We start from the raw sequence: 18,874 nt of genomic DNA, 5'->3' as shown, positions 1-18,874 counted from the left end.
TTACAAAAAGTAAAGTGATCTCCAAGGTTAAGAATTATGGCCAACAAATGTGTCTCTTGCTGGCTGGCTGCATTTATGTCAACTTGTACCTCTGCCAGGCACAGGCATCATCTCCATCGTGCCCCGGGCAGCGCTCCATGGTCCTCACCCCATTAACATGGGAGTCTACGCTCCCCGTTCCCAATTCATGTTGGTGACCCCTCTGATTTCTGCACACCTCAAGCCCTCCAGGTCAGGACCAGGCAGTGAGGGCTGCACAGCTAGGGCAGGTCATCGCTAACTGCAGGAAGCCAGCTCTTCACTGCTTAATTTCATTAGCCTGTAGAGCAGGCTATAATTTGCTGAAATGATGATTAATCAGATCTTATTTTTCTCTAAGGCAGTTAATGAACAGCCAATTAAGTGTCTCAGTAATTCTGAAATAACAAAGGAATACTCTTCCAGTGACAACTAGCAGCTACTTAACAGTGCAAGCCAGCATCACAGTCAAAGCCAGTCTGGCTGAAAGAGTAGAAGATACGTGACTAGAAGGTCCTTTCACCCACATCATCACAAAACCACCATTTTTTTTTGCTTCAGACAGTCCCTTAGAGCTCAGAGGCCCTGTACTGGGCACTGTGCAGGTGCTGAGCGTGCCAAGTGTGGTGCTCCACCACCTCCCCTCACTGCTTGCTCCTAGGGCTTTGCTTTTTTTTCTGCTCCCCAGGTTGCAGACACCCCCCTTGCCAGCTGCAGCTCTGCAGAGGGAACCGACCACTGCCTCCAGCCCATCCTCTGTGCCCACTGCTGCTCCTCAGGCCCATAAACGGTGAGGAGGGCCAGGGAGCGCTCGAAGTGCTGCACAGCCAGGGGACAGGTAACTCTGGGATGCCTGGAAGAGAGGGCAGCACACCGCTATAGCAGCCCAGCATCCAGCTGGAAGAGCCTGGGCATTCACAGCCTGTGAGTTCAGCAGGGCAGCCACTGCCTATCTTGTGGTTCAGCTCATATCTTTTCCAGACTCCAAACAAATCCATGAATGCTTAATTCTGATCATATAAATCAGGATAAGATATATAAACACAACTCAGTGCGGTACCCAAAAAGCAAGGAATGACATTTTTAAAAGACTCCATAATCTTGTTTTTTGAAGTATTTCTTCAGTGGGAACTGCGCTGGAGCAAAGAATGCAAAACCTAGAAGCTTCCAAGAGGGGGTCATGTGAAATTACTCCAAGATTTTTCCAAATCACTGACATTTTGATTCTGAATGTGCTTGTAAGAATTTGCCAACAAACCATTTTTCACCATCAAAACCGACAATTTTTTGCAGTTTCTAACTGTCCTCCTTTTTTTCCAGGTTAAAAAAAAAAAAGATTTTGTAAGAATTTATGCCACTTCTGTAGAAACTTCTCTAATCCACAATGACATTGCATATTTTTTCAAATAAAAAGCAACCCCCCCAAAAAGAACAAAGAACATCCTTTGTTTCAGACAAAGAATTTCAGGAGAAACCACAAAATGTTCAAGCAAAACATTAAACATTTGATTTTCCACCCATTTTGCCAACAGTCTAAGTTTTCCCATAGTTCTAATATCAGTGTCATTAAGGAGGGGAGGGGAGGTAGGTCAGATGGACAACACTCACTCTGCAACTTAAAATCTGTGCTGATTGAATGAGGAGGAAAACAGGACGTGAGTCGCAGAAAGGCATTTTTCTTCTTTAACTTAGCTTAGCTTTTCTTTTAATGAGGAAGCGAGACCTACTTAATTTACCCATCAGGAAAAAATGCCATTGAAAAACAACTAGAAGTTGTTAGTAGCATTACTACACAAATCCTGAGCTCTGCTCCTGCCCAAGTGCTTGCCTGGGAACACCTCGCTCTTCACCCTTTCCTAGGGACTAATATGAACGTCATGTGCTTTGCACTCCCAGGGCTAGGGCCCAAACACAAGGATGTTACTGATGGCAGATGTTATTTAGCCTCTTTAAAGGAGTTTTAGAAAAGCAGGCTTAAAAAGAAATGGAAACATTTCATTTTAAACCCACTGGAGACTATTTTATTTAAAACCCCACATGCTTGCTTGACACACTTCACTATCTATTTTAGTTTTTTTTTTTTCCAGTGCAAAGACGTATCACAATCATGGCAGCACATGGAACCTTAGTTGCATGTTAAGAGTCCCACAGTGCCCAGCACTGCACAAGCATGCCACAAAATGCTATTTCTAGTCTCAGAGGCAAGTAACCACCAACTATAGAAATGTAACCAAGAATTAGAATTAAATACATGCAACTGTCTAGTGTAGAGATAGGCTTCATCTTCATGCTAAACATCATAAATTGCCAATTTATTCCTTCACTCTTTATAGAGGAGACATTTTAGTAAATATAAGTATATACCAGTGAGTTTCCTTTTTGATTACTAGCATCTTAGTTCATTCTATTTAAATGTAGGAATAAAAGTGACACACTCAAGTTAACCTGTTTGCCCAGGCTGAAGAGACACTATTACATGTTCTTGTTCTTTTACTCATCCTAAATATTCAGACGCTTGCAACACCCCAGGGTATAGTATATTATGTTAACACTGAGAAGAATGAAAAAAAATCTTAAAAAAAACCCCAAAGAGAGATTGCTTATCATGTGCTCTTGCTATTAATGTCTTCATTTTAGAAAAGGCCACAAATTATTACCTTTCTGTCCTTTCCACAGGACATATCCTTCTGGATATCCAAGCAGTCATGCCAGGAACCAAACCGCATGTCAGAAAGCAGACTGCATTTTTGGTTTTGCTCTAAAGGCAAAGTAATGTTTCAGAGCATACTGCAGTTCCTCTTACTGAGCAGCTCCATTTACTTTGCAACTGAGGAGTAATTCCCCAAATCGATGCTCTTTGTACAGTATTAGATTATATAATTTCCAAGTGGCCATCCAAGTTCTATACATTAAGCATACCCAGCCTTTCAAGATCATCAGATGGTTTGTTATATTGATTATATGACAGAGCTCCATGCATGAGGCTCATTAGTTCAGAATAGGAAAACATGACATGCTACCAAAGGTAAGTGTTCTGGTTATGAAAATTGAATAAGTAAAAAATAAGCCTCAACAGGCCTGGTAGAGCCACTAGGTGAGCCTCAGAGGCTTAGTAAGGAAGACGTTCTCCTTCCATAGTGACTTCATTAGGCTGTCAGTGAGTCTGTGGTGACTATCCCTGCTCTCAGCTGCAGCAGTGCTGGTGAGGAGACCTCCAGCTGCCTGTTCTTACACCCAGCAACAGCCCAGCTCCCTTCAGATGTGGCTGGTCGAGCAGCTTCTCACAGTCCTCCCTAATTCACAGCAGGAAGGAAAGAGACAAACCCAAAAGCCAGCAGGATTATCTTCAATAGTCTAATTAGTGGCTTGAGATAATCCACTTGATTTTGCCTAAAGCAAATTAGGAAGTGCTGATGCGAACTATGCAGCCAGCAGCTAGGAGGACTGCTACCTCCTGCCAGGAGGCAGTGACAGCCATGGGAGGCAGTGACCATGCACAGCCAATACCAGGGGAAAAGGTCCAGTAGTGGTCAGAGAGGTCAGATATCTGCACAGATGCCCACCCTTGCCCCCAGTCTCAAGGGGTTTCAGAAGGTGCAATCCAGCCAGGTCCAATAACTCTGCCCAATACTGTTGCTAGCATCTTCTCTGCCAACTCGATTAAAAGCCTTACATTCTGCAAAGCAAAACTATATTAAAAATAAAACAAAATCCAGCTTTGGTATCAAAACTAAAATCTGGCAGCCTGCTCCCATGCAAAATCCATCACAAGTGATACGTTTGTGGAGGACAGCTGGAACAAATCCATGACATTTAATGACATGGTAAAAGCAAACCTTGAGCAAACAACTTTAAATCATATGAAATACTACTGTGAATAGATGAAACTTTACAGAACTCACACATCACAATAATTAATCATTTCTAAACAGTTGTTTTTAATTCTTAAAAAAATAATCATTTGCAGAAGTGATTTTCTTTTTCCCATTCCAGATATGTATTTAAAGTAGCATTCTCCTGTGAAAAGGTTTCAGGCTGCACAACACCTCAGAGTTTTAAATGTACTCTGTCTCTCTCCTATCTAAAGATTCATGACACCAGCAAAACAGTACTTTTCCAGCTTCCATCTTCTTTTGCTTTTTTTATAAGTAACCTGGCCTCCAAAGCCCAGTGCACAGTAAAGAAAAGCAAAAGTCCTAGAAGCTGTTTCTATAGAACACTTCAAACGGGATTGTCACAGAAACACAGATAATAAATTGCCTTTTAATTTAAATAGAAATCCAAATCTCATAGGCATCCTCTAAATCTCTGTGCATGCAGGCATATCCAGTATCATCCTAAACGGTTCACAAATTCTCAGGTAAAAGAACAGGTCTGTCCTTCCATAGGTAAAATAGCTGAACCACAGAGACACCTGAACATTTCAGCTGGTCCCACTCATGATGGCTGCCACAGAGCACCAGTGACCTGTGAAATTTCCCAGAAAGAACTGTTAATGGGACCTGAGCTAAGAGCTGGGGGATAGGTACCAAGCTGAAATGATTTAGCACAGCTTAAATGTGAGTGTAAGGGGCACATCTTAAGCTGATTCTGTCTGACAAACGTGGTTGTGTTGACACTGGACAAATGGCTCAGCTCCCATTTAAGCAAAGTCTGGGGGACACACAGACAGTCTCTCCTGGATGTGGCTATAGCAGGAGTTGGCTGAGGACCAGCAGCTGGCTGGTAGTCCCCCACCGCATGTCTGGCAGGAGGGACAGAGAGAACATTCACTGCGCTAGTGCAGACTCAGCTAATTTAAGTCAAAAACAAAGGTGGTTTGAGCTAACCTGGCTGACTTTGCAGTGAGGTGGATTAAGAACACCCATAAGACCCCTTTCTGCCAGCTCTGTTGGGGATATAATCTTTGCTGGTTATATTTTCTACTTCCAAAAAGTCATGTATCCATGCCCCAGAACTGCCTTCTCTCTCTGCCTCCATCACAAGTCTAGACAAAATCACGTTAAGATCCTTTTTTGACTATACATGTACAGGTGTAAGGGGGTAGCAGTTACTAAAAGGTTTTGTGGATACAGGAAACAGTGAGCTCCAAGGTGTGTTCACTGAACAGAGTCAAGAGTAAAAACCAGAACTGAACTAGAAGTTTCATGCTAAGGATAAAAAAAAAGTTTCCTACCAAAATAGGCAGGAAAGAGTCTGTGAGGTGAGGAGGGACACCTGTTCAGCCTTCACTTCACAAAAAGGAGTGTGTGAGTGACATACTTCTTCATGACTTTTTCTCCCCAGGATCCCCTGAGCCCATACCACCTCCAGACGGCAGAAGTGGCACAGCCATCCATCACGCCTGGGGCTGGGCATGCAGCTGTACCACGGCGGGACCGCCGGCACAGAAGCACTTCTCACACTCCCGTCTCCACCCACATCTCTACAATACTGGATTCCTGGCACCGGTTTGGACAGCTCGGCAGTCGTTGCCTGCCTTCATTCATAAAAATGAGACCACACTGATGAAAGCGACAGGCTCTAGTGCACCCAGCAATAAATGTCAGTGACATGTCCCGGTCAAACATTTACTTCCACAGCCGCCCCTATGCGGGAAGCCTGAAGGTCACATCTGGACAACGAAGTCAGGGCGAGTTGCATGCGTGGATCAGTGACAGTGCTTAAACTTCTCCCTGATTTTGGATTCAATCCACAGAGTTCATTAGCAAACAAGACAGACAGGAATGTATGTCTTTCTTAAAGCAGACCAGGAGATGTAATTAACACAGTTACATTTTCATGAATAATATGTTAGGTTTGTAACACACAAGAATGAAAAGGTATCTCACAGGGTCTGGTCTTGCTCTAATTATATTCAGCAGAAGAAGGAGTGGATCCAGGCCACAAGTGAGCTGCAATTTCTTTATATCTAAGTGGGATATATGTTTGTTTCAACAGTTTGATTTCTTACAAAAAGACCACAATAATGTAAGCAGGAGAAAACAAACCACTTTTTGGAAAGCCCCTTTCAGAAGTCTCTTTCTTTTAGCTCCTGATCTATATGAACATGGAATCGGAAAAGGACCTCTTGGGATATTAAATCCAGGCCCCTGTTATTAAAGGCAACATGTCACTTCCAGTGAAAAGAAAGGTTAATATTATGCCAGTGAGCTGGAAGGAAATCCAAATTTCTAATGCAGGAGAATGAGGGGAAAAGCTAAACAAAAGTGAATGCATGAGACCATATCACTATATCAGAGCCTTATTCTAAACGCATGGGCTGTTGGTACATCTAAGAGAAGATAAGAGGCAGAATAATTAAGAGTCAAGGTTCTTTCTGCCACTAGGGATCTGCATACAACTTAGAAAAGAAACACCTCACTACAATTCAGCCCTGGGACAGAGGAAGGGGAGCTCCTGGCAGGCACAGCCCTCTCCCAGGGCAGTGTGAGGCCAGCTGACATCACGGCTGCCCCAAGGTCAAAGGCTCATGGAAGAGGCAAGCAGCCCCCAGCACTGGCAGGCCAGCTAGCAGCAGTCTGGTTACTTCAGGGCTTGATGCTGAGAAGCCAGAAGGCAGCTGTAAGAAAGCATGTGCCCACTGTAAGTCTTTCCGCAACCACAAAAATCTCTGGATAATTTAAGGGACACTTCTGGTTTTGCCAGAAGCAGTTAAATCCCACCTCTTACCCACAATCTAGGGGAAGAAACTCCCAGGCATGGAAAAATTTCCAAAGAACAGCTTGAAAGAGAAGACCAAGATTGTAAACATTTGTCATCTCCCAGAATAAAGGAAAGAAGGCAGCTGTGAAAGGCATGGTAGGCAGTAGGCTTGGTTTGGCTTAGACGGGATGCAAAATCTAAGGGCACAAGGATGACAAGGAAAGACAGCCAAGGTACCCTCCATACCCAACAGTCTCCATGAGGGTTTTGAGAACTGAGAGCAGACACCAGACACTACAATGATGAGGAGCACAGGAGCCCTTAGAGGCTCCAACACACACAAACAAGGCACAGAAAGCATAGTTTTTAACATGGAGTGAAAGCAGGTCACAGCCTGGAGATGGGATGTAACTACCATCTGCTCCTGCAGATCCAGAGAAATGGACATCCACAGGGCTGGAGCGGTTCTGGCAGCATGGAAATGCCCCAGCACTGACCCTCTTGTTGTTGAGGAACTGTCCAGCAAACCAAAATATTTCCAAAAAAGCGTAATAACAGGGCTCAATACCAACCAGAGAGCTAGCAGTTGAGAAGATGCCATTTTCTCACTGTGCTGCTGTTCTATAGCAATCTACCACCCGAGCTAAAAGCCAGTCTGGGATGTCTGGTGGGCTTCATCTGGCGCCTCTGCAGGAGTAAAGCTACACTCATGAGCACTCCGGGGCAGACTCCTGTGTGCTCACGGGCTTCTTCCTCTGAGGCAACTGACCCTCAGCTACGCTCACCCAACCAGCCCTCAGGTGTGGGGGTTGTTGTTGCTCTCCCATGCTGCATGTCTGAGCCAGGCATGGAATGTCACCTTTAATGCCACCAAACACTGTGGGACTCGCATCACCCCTGAAAGGCTACCTACCACTCAGCGCACAAAACTGCATGAAGACAGCTTCTTCCAGCTTCAAGTAGATCAGATAAATTTAGAGGTATATCATGCCACATTATCACCTAATGCAACTGAGACAGTGTTAAAGTGGACGGATGGATGGACGGAAAAGAGTGAGAGATCTCTCCAATCACAGAAACTGATTTGAATTAAAAGAAAACCCATTTTTTCCTAGTATTTAAATGCACTGCAAGGCTAGTGTTTACCTATTACTTATCCCAGTATAGCTTGCAGAGCAGCTTTACTACAGCACGCTCAGACCAGCAGTCCCACAAAAGTGGAATCCCTGAGGAGCTACCAGGACTGAAGGCCTCAACTGCTTTGCCATCAGTTCTTGTCTTTGCTGAAAAAGGTAAAGCTCCAGACACCACACTGAATTCCATAAATCCTACTCAGAGCCTTGCCTGTGATACAGAATACATGGATACAATTAAAATAATACGGCTGTTGAAGAATGAGGCTGCACTGGAAAAGGTTTGCCAACACAGTAATGCCAATTAAGGGTGTGATTTTTGGATGATATTTTTACACCAACACCAGCCCTATGAATGCTGGTGTAGCTGTCTTCAAAGTGATTTTGAAGGTCCAGCTGACTCCATTTGGGAAAAGAAGCTGTTAAAAGACCCTTTTTTGGCCTCTACAGGCCCCATTCTGCCATTAGGGGAAAGTATTTCATATTAAAAAGAGTTTTATGTCTAGAAAGCTGTATCTTTCTCAGATACTTTTACACCTATTAGCTGTATACCATAAGCTGTAGTTTTTGTTGTTAAATGACAGTCTAACCAAGTTATAAATAAAGCCATGTTTATGGGATGTGCCCATAGCCTCCCTCTGCAACTGAAAGGACAAGGATGCCTAAACCAAAAATGTCCCATGAGGAGGAGCAGGAAAGGAGAGAATCCAGGTGCTGATGGTGTGTTAGAAAATCATAGGAACAGATACGCTCTCAAGCACCACCCCTCTGCTCATCACCTATGGATGCAAAGAACCAAAACTCAGTACTAAAATAACTCAGCAATAATAACACCACCTTTTCCCTCAGTATCAAAGGCTTAGAGAAAAAACCTCAATGACAGTGTGGCACCTGTAAGCTCAAAGGACCTTCCTGAAGGGAGCACAGACCATGTCCCCAACCCCACCACCTCTGGCCTCGCTCCTGGTGGGGGGCTCAGCTCTGGGCCGACCCACAGGCTCCAGCACAAGCCCCTGAGTGACAAAAGGAAGAGATAAGGTGAGGGGAGGCATGGGGGCAGAGAGCAGGCTGGCTCTCGCTCAAGCCCTGACCACGCCGTGAGCGATTCTGCTGCCAGGAGCTGCGTTTCTCCACCGATCCCGCAAGCTTAGTCCCCAAAATCTCCACGATGCAGCCCCCCTGTTCCACTGTGCCAGGGAGGCAGCCAGCGAGCACTTGCCCCCGGCGCAGCTCGCTCCAGGAATCCACGCACACCAGCAAAAGCAGGCTGAGAGCACTTTTCTTACTTATCCCATGTATTTTCTCCTCTTCCTTTCAAACTTCCCGTTGGTTTTCGTTAAGCTCACACGAGGCGAGCAAGTCTGTACAACTTGGAGAACGTGTTCATGGAACAATTTTGCCAGATTTCCCCCCACCTCCAAATGACATTTGATTTGCCAACACTCCCACCGAACCGCAGGCTGCTCTCGCCTCCACCCAGGGAGTTGTTTTCAATAAAGCAACAGCTCTAAAACATCTACAGAAACTTTTCTTCTTCAACAATTTGCCACTTTCAGAACAACAACAAAAAAGTAAAACAGAAAAGGAGAAAGAGAAGAGAAACAGCGTAAGGAAATATTTGCATATTTGTCCCAGTAGCTGGGAAAGGGCTTTGAATCGCGGCCCCTGCACCGAGGGGCTGCAGCCGGCTCCGCCCGGGACCGGCACCGGCACCGGCACCTACCGCTGGGCTCCGCGGAGCGGGAGCCGCGCCCGGGGCTCCGCGCCCGCGCTCCCCCGCCGCTCCACTTACCGCCCCGCTCCGCGCCGCGCTGCTCCGCTCCGCTCCGCGGGGGAAGGGGCGAGGGGACCCCGGGAGCCGGAGGGAGGGGCCGGAAAGCTGCGGCGGGGCTGACCGGCGGCGCGGGGTGTTTGTCTAACCTGACACCGGGGGCTGGTGCCGCCGCTCCGCTCCGCGGCCACGGCAGCGCGGGCCGGGCGGGAGGCGAGTGCCCGCCGCCCCGGAGAGCCCGCGGAGCGGGGCTGGACGTGCTGGAACAATGAGAGCCGCTGTTTTATAACGCTCACGTGGAGGAGAAAAGTCTGCATCCTATTTCCTGGGGTTTGCAATTTAAGGGGAAAAAAAAAAAAAAAAAGCGGGGGATGAACGCCGAGCCCCGCGCCCACCGCAGGGCAGAGGTGCCTCAGCTCCCGGGTTTGCCCAGGTTAAGCCCACTCAGTCAATCGAAGGTGGCTTCAAACTTGTGCTGAGAAGCGCTTTTAATTTTCTTTTCATCCCACTGCTGCTTGCTGAGATCTACGTGGCCCCAAACTTACCTCGCCGAAAGCCGCCACGGAAACATTTGGTGATTTTGATCCTAATCTTTACATCGAGAGGGTCCAGTTGTCATATTTACATGACAATAGAGCCTGTTTATAGAAACCCATCCTGGTATAAATTAGAGACAAGTCCTTGGGAAGAACGAAGTCACTGCGGCGCTATGTCATCGAGAAAACATCCCTCAGAGGGTCTTAAAAATAACCCAGGGTCCTTCCCCCCCGCCAGGCAGCAGAGAGGTGCTTGCAAGCGCAGGGGGCTCGCTCCAGCACCCTGGCCCGGTCAGGGGGGGCCTGTCTCGCCCCGGATGGGGAGCGCTGCGACCTCCCTTTGGGGCACCAGGCCCAGCTCCCCCCTCGCATTTCTGCCCCTTCAGCACACGTTTCCAGCCCTTAGCCTGGCTGTAGGGCCAGCCCCCAACCTCCGCAACGAGCCCTGGGGCAGGCAGCACAGGGACACCCAGCTGGGCTGCTCCTACACAGCAGAGCACCTCCATCTTCTCTGGCGTTTAGTTACGGGAGAAGGAGACCGACCAAACACCTCCCGCACGTCCAGGCCTCACTGCTCGTCCTGTTTGCTGCCCACCGAAGCTGGTGGCAGAGGACAGCCCTGCCCAAGCGTGTGTGGGAAGGGCCGCAGGAGCGGGGCACTCGGTGTCCCACCACGGCCACGGCTTCAGCCCTCACCAAAATGGCGCCGCACCACCAGCCTGCCCCGAGCGCAGGCAACGTGGGCAGCTGCCTGCGCAACCGGCCGATGGATGTAGCAGAGCATCTGTGGTCTGCCTGCTGGCTTTGCCTTTCCCAGCAACCAAGGGATGGAGCAGCATCTGCTGCTGCAGTGAGAGAGAGGTGGTGACTCTCTTGCAGTGCTCGGTCACCTCCTGTCACTGCCACCCTGGGGGAGAGGTTCCTCGTCATGCCCTCCTCCTCCTGCACTCTCCTCTCCTCCTTGTAGCAAACGCCACTCAGCCCAGTCTGTGACAGTAAAAATGCAACATTATTGAAGAAACTTTGGGGCTGCCTCTGGCTCTCAGCAGCTCCCATTCACAGGCAAGTTTGAAATCTGCACAGACAAAATGTGTGTACAATTAGGGAAAAGTAGCAGTGTAAGAATTTCCATTTCTGAGTACTGTGGTATCCTGTCTCTGACCCAGCCAAAGCTTGGGAAAGTGGGACTGTCTTATTGTGTGATGTTGCAGCGTGTGTGGGGAGGGGGTTTGCTGCCGATCACTGCTGGACACCCTCAGGGCTAGACCAACTATACAAAATTATTGTGCAACTTTAGCCAGAGAGAAAAAGGCTATTTACTTTGTGAGGAAACAATCAACCCTCCAAAATTGATCTTACACAGTCTCGAATTTCATCTGAAGGAGAAAAGAAAGCATAGAAAGAGCAGAGGACTCTGATTCCTCTCTACTTCTGCGAAGATGCAACGTGAACAGTGCTGCTCTGAAGGTAGCGTTTAAAGTCTCCTTAAATCCTGTGGTGACAGCCCAAGAGTGCCACTTGCTGTCACCCAGCTGTGCCATGAGCAGATGGGAAGCGGCAGAGCCAGTGGTAACACTTCATCTGGGCTTTGCAGTGGGTTTGTGGCTGAGCTGGGAGTGAGCCCACATCTGCCAGCTCCACACCGCGGGGTCTGAGTCACACATGTTTGAGGAAGATCAGGAGACACCAATGGAGTTAACCCCAGGACCATGATAAAACTAAAACAGGAATTACAGAAGACTTCTGAAATCACTCCAGCAGTTTTTGTTGTTAAAGCCATGATGGCCTCAGTAAGGCAAAGTCTGTAGGTAGGGGCAAAACCTCTCATCAGACCAACTGATGGACATGGAAGATACTTAAGAAGCTTTCAGGCACACAGATCCTTCCTCAGATCTAAGAGCGGTGTGCAGGCTGCACCCCTGACTGTGTTAGATCTTCAGGTTTCCTCTCCCTGAAACACCCGGTGACCGTTATCACCATTTTTGCTCCACCAACACAACCAACACAGGTAGAGGCAGCAGATCCCGACAACCACACCCATTAAAGACAGAAGTTAAAAATCCTTCTCACCGCTTGCACAATAGTGTTTTCAATGCCCTTGCTATGCCCAGAGCTGAATATATAGCAACGGGGGGACTTCAAGAGGAAACATGACCACAGACTCAGCGTTTGTTGGTGCACCTTTAGGAGAGGAGAGGTGTGGAGGAGTCGTGTGCATGGCCTCAGTCTTGTGTCCAGCAGCTGAGGACTGAGTTGAAGGAGAGCAATGGCACTGTCAGAGTGGGTAACTGTGACATGGGCAGCAGACTCTACCAGTGATCTCCTGACATGCCACTAGGACAAACCAATTCATCCCTCTATGTATCAGTGTAAAACAGCAATAACAAATGCAACATAGCCCCAGAGGACCTTACTGTAGATGACAGAAACTCCTCAGCACAGCAGAGCAAAATCGCTGTTAAGAACCTGCCAGCTCAGCTCTGTGGCACCTCACCACACCACCACTCACCTGGATTAACCCAGGAAGTCCTAAACTTAAATGGAAACTTGGAGTCCTATGCTGGTTGCCTGTCCTCAGGCAGTGCTTTCATTCAATTTGTCTGAATAAAAATATGCCTCAGAAACAGAGTAATTTTTTTAACATCATAAGATCACTTAAAATACTTTGCTTTCACTTCAAGTGACACTGAAGAACTAATACATCCAGGATTTCATGAAGTGAGGCTAAGTGGAAATATCCATCATCTCTGAATGAAAGAAAACTGACAAAAAACATTGTTTGGGGACTGAAAGGGTAAGGCAGGTCGTGTGAATCCACAGAAAGATACAGAGCAGCCATCATCACTGGTGCGATTAGCACATACCCACTCAGGGACTAGCTTTGGAAAGCAAAACTAGCTCCTTGGAAGTCTGATTTAAGGAGGAAAAATGTTTTTTTGGACTTCCATTCAGACATTTTCTGCACCTCCAACACTTCTGAAACTCTGCACTCTGCATTGGGCACCAAAGGGGGGCGGGTAGCACTGCCTCCTTCCAAGAGACAGGCGGGAAACCAGAACACATAGAGAAGCCTCTGTACATGGTCTAGTTAATGCTAGAGAACTTGACCCACTTAGAAGTAACTGGAGCTTTTCCAAATAAAAGCCCCAAAGAAGAGGACCCAAACTGGGGGAGAGAAGATGTGACATTTTAGAATTCCAGAGCTAACACAAAAAAAGTCTTTAGTGTTTCCTAAGCAACAATTTCCTAATTGAAGACCAGTGGGAACCACACCACCAGTGTCCTCTATCCCTTTTTTCTGCCACTGTAAATTGTAGGAATTCTTTTGCCACATGTCTTCCATGACTCTCTCTTCCACATGGCTATAGCATTCCCACTTTAAAGCAGTGGTAGTCTGGTTGAGTAACCACAGAGCAGAGCTGAGCAATTGTCAAGTGTGGGCAGACTCAGACTGAAATATTTCCTCACATGTCCTCATTCAACCACAGTTTTTCAGAATTTGTGAGGATGTTACAAAGCAACAGAAAACAATGCCTGCTTGGCCAAAGTCAGGCCATTCAACGGCTTGCCTTTTATTGCAGAGTGCAGTTGAGCAACAGAAGAAATGTACAGCTCACATAGGAAAAGCTTTTAGCAGATGTTGCTGCTTTGAAATACCAGAGAGTCAATATTCTAACACATTTCAAATGAGAGAAAAATTGCACAACTGATAGACTAGCCCAACCCAAACAAATCAATTACTATGTATGTCTACTCCGAACCCAGTGGAGAAAAGCTTATACTGTTCCAGAGATTTCTGATCACCAGGACTCAAAAAGATTCACCGTGACCTGCATGGTTGAACTCTTAACAGTGGAAAGTTAAAGAAACAGCTTACAAGAGAAGATTCCTGCAGTGCTGGATAAATGCAGTGTGAGAATTACATACTTGGACAGTTTAGGAAGAAAGCAGCATCACCCTTTCTTAATCATCAGCCAGTTTTCCTGCAGGTATTTGGCCAAATTCAGTACACATTCAGTGCCCTTGGAGGAACTAAAGTCATGCATGTGAAAAAGAGTAAAGCATAATTCTTCGAGCAAGAAGCAAGAGTGCCTGACAACGACTTGCTGTTAATTGAATGTACTGACAAACCAAGAGCACTTATAAGCAGCATTTGATAAGGTATTCTTTCAGATTCTGACATTTTACTGCAAGTATCTGAGAAATGTACCCAAATCTAAGATCAAAGGGCTCTTCAAGACAAATAGCAGGAAAATTATCTTCGTCTTGGAAACTGACTTGAAGCTATGCCTTGTTCTCAAACTTTTTCACCATCAATAAGTACACAACAGAAAGCACGGCTCCCAGAAATCAGCACTCTGATGCCAGCAAACGTCACCTCGTTGATGAACTTTTGGACTGCAGATGCTATTGAGACAAATCCTCTGCCAAGGCAAGCTCTTCCATTGCCCCATAGCCACAGAAACAGGTACAACATGCCCTCTTCCAGGGCTTGTTACCTTCATTTTTGTCACATGTAAAGTTCCCAAGAAATCCCAGCTGAGCATGTCAGACACCCTTTACTTTGGACTGATGTCCGATTACACAGTAGTGGCTCAAATCTGACATCCACACAGATGTGCAGTGAGCAGGCGGAGTTCTGTTTTTCCCCAGTCAGCCCTGTTGGCATCTCCCATTTCCTCCTGGTCATCCCAGTTCCTCTCGCAGGATCTCTGTACCTGAACATTTTGAGAGTGAGGAAGTTTAGGATGCAATTGAAATGACGAGTTTCTTTTTATTGTTTTCTTTTTCGAAAGTGTTGAGTATTGACCTTGAAAGTTTTCAAAACCAGATGAAGCTCTAGCTCTTTTCATGGCGGATGAGCTGACTAACGCAGTCTGTTGAAATCCACTTCAGACTTGCTGCAGCAAATTGCATGCAGGTTGTAAACAAAACAAACATCCAACATAAGAATGACCGCCAACACGCTGCATCATGTGAAGCTACCCTCCGAGTAATGCATTATGATTCTGAAACACGCTCTTAATTTAGAAAGGATAACAGTATTGAAATGTCATTTCAGCAGAACATCACAAATATTTAAGGTTGCCAACTAGGACCCAGAGCCCACGGGCTCTCTCTGTGTGGGCTCTTTTTATGTGGGTTTTTGCACCCACACACAGCTCTGCTAATGTCAGCAGGGTTCTCTGTGGGTGCAGAGATCTGTCAGCACTGCACCCAGCCTTGCTGGATATAGCAGTAGGTAGGATGCAGGAGAGCAGCCAGTGTGAAAGCCAGGGTGACTACAGGTTGCAAGAAGAAAGTAAGCAAGGGGAGGTGTGGCAGCTGGACTGCGAGCAGGGCTGAAATGCCCCGTGAAGCTGTGCACGCTCTGCGCTGCTGTTCTTGTAAAGAGCCACTCCAGTTTTCAAAGTCTGGAGTCCTCTTACAGTTTTGTCCCTCACTGGTGCATGGAACAAATTAACTTCACAAGACAGTAATTCGTCTGGAGAGGATTTAGTGACAGGGCAAATAGGTGGCATTGCCCAGAGCTCTTCAGAGCAAAGGAGGAATTAAGGATTAGGACATCTCCCAAAGGACATCGACTGAGCAACTGGCAGGCAGTAAAACTAAGAGAGGGATTGACAGCAAAGGAAACAGAAGGCAGCAAAAGGCCCCTGTTTGGTAACATTGGACCATTGCTTCTCCAGGTCCAGTTAGGATCTGAGCATGGGGCAGGGGTGCAGGGTGGTCCCAGGGGCCCAGGACCACCACGGCCCTGCACCGTGAGCAGCAGCCCCCAAGAGCCGCACTGCTGGAGGCAGGGCAGCGGCCACCTGCCAGGGAAGGAGAAAGGATGAAATTGGAGAGGCTGCAGGGGCATGCAGCCAGCCCCAGGCATGGTGTTGGGGATAACTTTAAGCTCTCCCTTAAATTTGTGTGGGTTTTTCTTTTTTAATCCCTTGCCCTTTCAGTGCAAGCGAGGACTTGCCAGGCTTTTAACCTGAAGTAAATAGTATCTTCTGTCATTCCTTTACTTAGATATTTAGTTTAAATACCTCCCAACTGCTGAATTTTTTTCTGCTCAGAGTAGCATGGTGACTCATATTTGTATGGCCACCTTAAAATTAATAGTCCTTGCATTTGCTTCCAAGATGAGCACGTATCCATCTCCTGCTGCAGTATCCTGCAGCTATCAGAAGGAGCCAGCACCTTTGCCCACGTGCACACTGCCAGCACCACAGAACTCCCCAAAAATCGCATGTGTGTTCACCATGGCACAGACAGCCCTGCAGGCACATTCCTGTGTTCCTGTAAAATCTGGGGTTCACTCCCATGTCCACAGTACTAGTTCTGTGTGCTTTTCACAGGTACCAGCCTATGCAGGCTCCCCTTCTTTCCTTTCCAAACTATAAATTAATTTTGTAAAGGTTTCATTCTGGGCCTGAATATTCCCATCTAGATTCCAATTGCAAGCTCGTCATCCTCATAACACACTCCATTACCAACCCAAAATGGGAAGAGTGTGTCTTCATCCCTGAAGCGAGGTCTGATTTCCATCTGATCTTTCTGTGTTTCACTGCATGGGAGGTACCATTTCCCAAGTTTCTGCTTTGCTATCTGGAGTTACCTACTACCTTTGCCCACTCCCCGAGTTACCAGAAAATTGCCAGAAACATACAGTCCTTCAAAACAGCTAGAATCATAAATAAGACTACCTCATCTCTAGTGCTCACAAATGTGGAGGGAAACACTGTTTAGGCCTTCCACAGTTCTCTGCTCTGCAGCAGGATCTCAGATCCCAGCAGCACTTTACCTTGTTAACCAAGGCTGTTGTTTTGTCTCATCTGCTCCAGACACTGGGTGTTGCTCAGTCCTCGCACATGACTCTTACACAGGAGTCTGTTCTAATCAGCCCCTGAATTTTTGTGGGGAGCCTGGTGTAACCCCAGCCACAGTGACACACAAGACTAAGGCAGAGACGGCCACAGCTGAGGAGTTTTCCAGCTCAGCCTGCACAGGCAGAGACCTGCCGCCAACGAGTGCGGGTCATTGGCAATAAACTGTGCATTTGGGAGGTACAGCATGGACCCTTTGACAAAGAAGTGCGTAAACCCTTATAATTACTTGACACAGATCATTGTTTTCCTCTGCTGGATGGCCTAAATAATAATGTTTGCATTGAGGCCAAGAATGCAGGGTCTGTGCCCTAGTAACATCCTGTGTTCGTAATAAATACCTACTATACAAATAAACCACCCAAACGGCTATTTCTCCAGATGTCACAAAGTTACCCCATATGCAGGCTGCTGTTTGACACTGCCTGCTATCCCGAAGGAGCATGACGGACCATTCCTTGCCATAATGCCTTTCAGTAGCTACTACAAGCCATTATCATTAAAGCATCCAAGAAGGTGCCCCAGTGCGGGTGTGGATCCAGCCACGAGGCTGGCAGAGCTGTGCCACACTGCCTGGCTCTGCCCTCCAGTAACACACCGATGTCTGTGGGGACGGACATGGCACAGGCTGCTGGTTTTACCACTAAATCTGTCTCCTGATCCCACCAGGCAGTGGTAGCCACCACCAGAATACTCATTCTCATTTTTTTTCCCCCAAAAAGCTATTTTCTCATAAAAACATCAGCCTTAGGCTTTCAGAACCTCTTCCACGGAAAACTAGCCTTATGTTAAAATAAACCAATTGGGCTAGAAATTAACCTACTGTTATTTAGTATACAATTATCATTGCTGATTTCCTTGTTTGATTTAAAATGCAAATGATCCAAAGAAACAAGTAAAATTGTGTTTTGACTGCTGTGGGGAAATGGGTGACTGTCACCAAGTGCTGGCATATCACAGCTCTCCTCCAGCCAGGAACAAGGCCTCATATTAGAGGCTTTCCAAATTGGATAAGGTGTGGAGCTAATAAAAACTTGAATCAGCCTAGAGACCTGATGATTAAATCTTGGAAAGCTGAAGGCCATGTGAGCTGGTTAGTACTGACTTCTGCTGTGATGGATCTCTAACAACATGTGAAAGTTATCATCTAGCGAGGCAAAACATCCTTGTTGTTGGGCAGCACAGACACACAGCTAGCCAAGTTCTTAGCAAAACCATCTCATGAGCCCCACAGGGACTATTTGAAGATGTCATTCTGCACAAATATACCTACTTCACACAAAATCATCTCATTTCAAAGTTTAGAAGTAATCCCAATGTTACCTGCTCTGGAAAAATCCAACTGAGGTGTTTCCTTTTCTTTTTTTTCCACCGTAGCTGAAACTGCAGCTTTGGAGCTGGATCCATGCAATAGGCATCCGCATACAGCACATACTTCTTTGCTGAATTTATGGATGCTGCTGTTTAGGAAAGTAACAAGGCTGTAATGCTATGTGGCCCTGGTTAGTTCATACTCAAAGGCCAACTCATGATTGCCTTGGACATGGTTCTCCTGTTACTACTGAAGGGAATAGATGACCCTATAAAACAGACAGCAACAACGCCCCTTTCACAGCTGTCTCCAGTTTCTCTTCTGAAATTTGGCTGGGTGTTTTCTTCAAGATTCAGAACACAGATGTAAACTGTTTAGGGATATCCCTATATCCCTATTTTTCCTTAACAATGCCAAAGAGAATGAAAAATGTGGCCTGTTAGTTTTATAACCATCAGAAAAAAAAAAACACAACCAAACAACAGAAAAAAACCCCCAACTCTATAGCAAGGGTCTTTACTTGCAGCAGTCTGGTCTGTTTTCTCAACACGTTACAGTTTCTGGGAAAGTGTGGCTCTGAA

The 18,874-nt window shown here is 46.5% G+C and overlaps 2 protein-coding genes across 3 annotated transcripts in view; one reads left to right on the top strand and one right to left on the bottom strand.

Moving 5' to 3' along the window:
- FBLN2 (fibulin 2) overlaps nt 1-9,876 on the bottom strand; it is a 106,713-nt gene extending 96,837 nt beyond the window's left edge. For both annotated transcript variants that reach the window (XM_074879014.1, XM_074879015.1), the window contains exon 1: nt 9,717-9,876. The gene's annotated coding sequence lies outside the window, so the exon portion shown is untranslated. The remainder of the gene's footprint in view (nt 1-9,716) is intronic.
- Nucleotides 1-18,874, top strand: part of LOC141947550 (uncharacterized) — a 491,575-nt gene that overhangs the window by 430,551 nt on the left and 42,150 nt on the right. The window lies entirely within an intron of this gene.

Source organism: Strix uralensis, chromosome 10 (assembly GCF_047716275.1).
Source record: "Strix uralensis isolate ZFMK-TIS-50842 chromosome 10, bStrUra1, whole genome shotgun sequence".
NCBI lineage: Eukaryota > Metazoa > Chordata > Aves > Strigiformes > Strigidae > Strix > Strix uralensis.
This window is presented reverse-complemented; position numbering and strand designations above follow the sequence as displayed.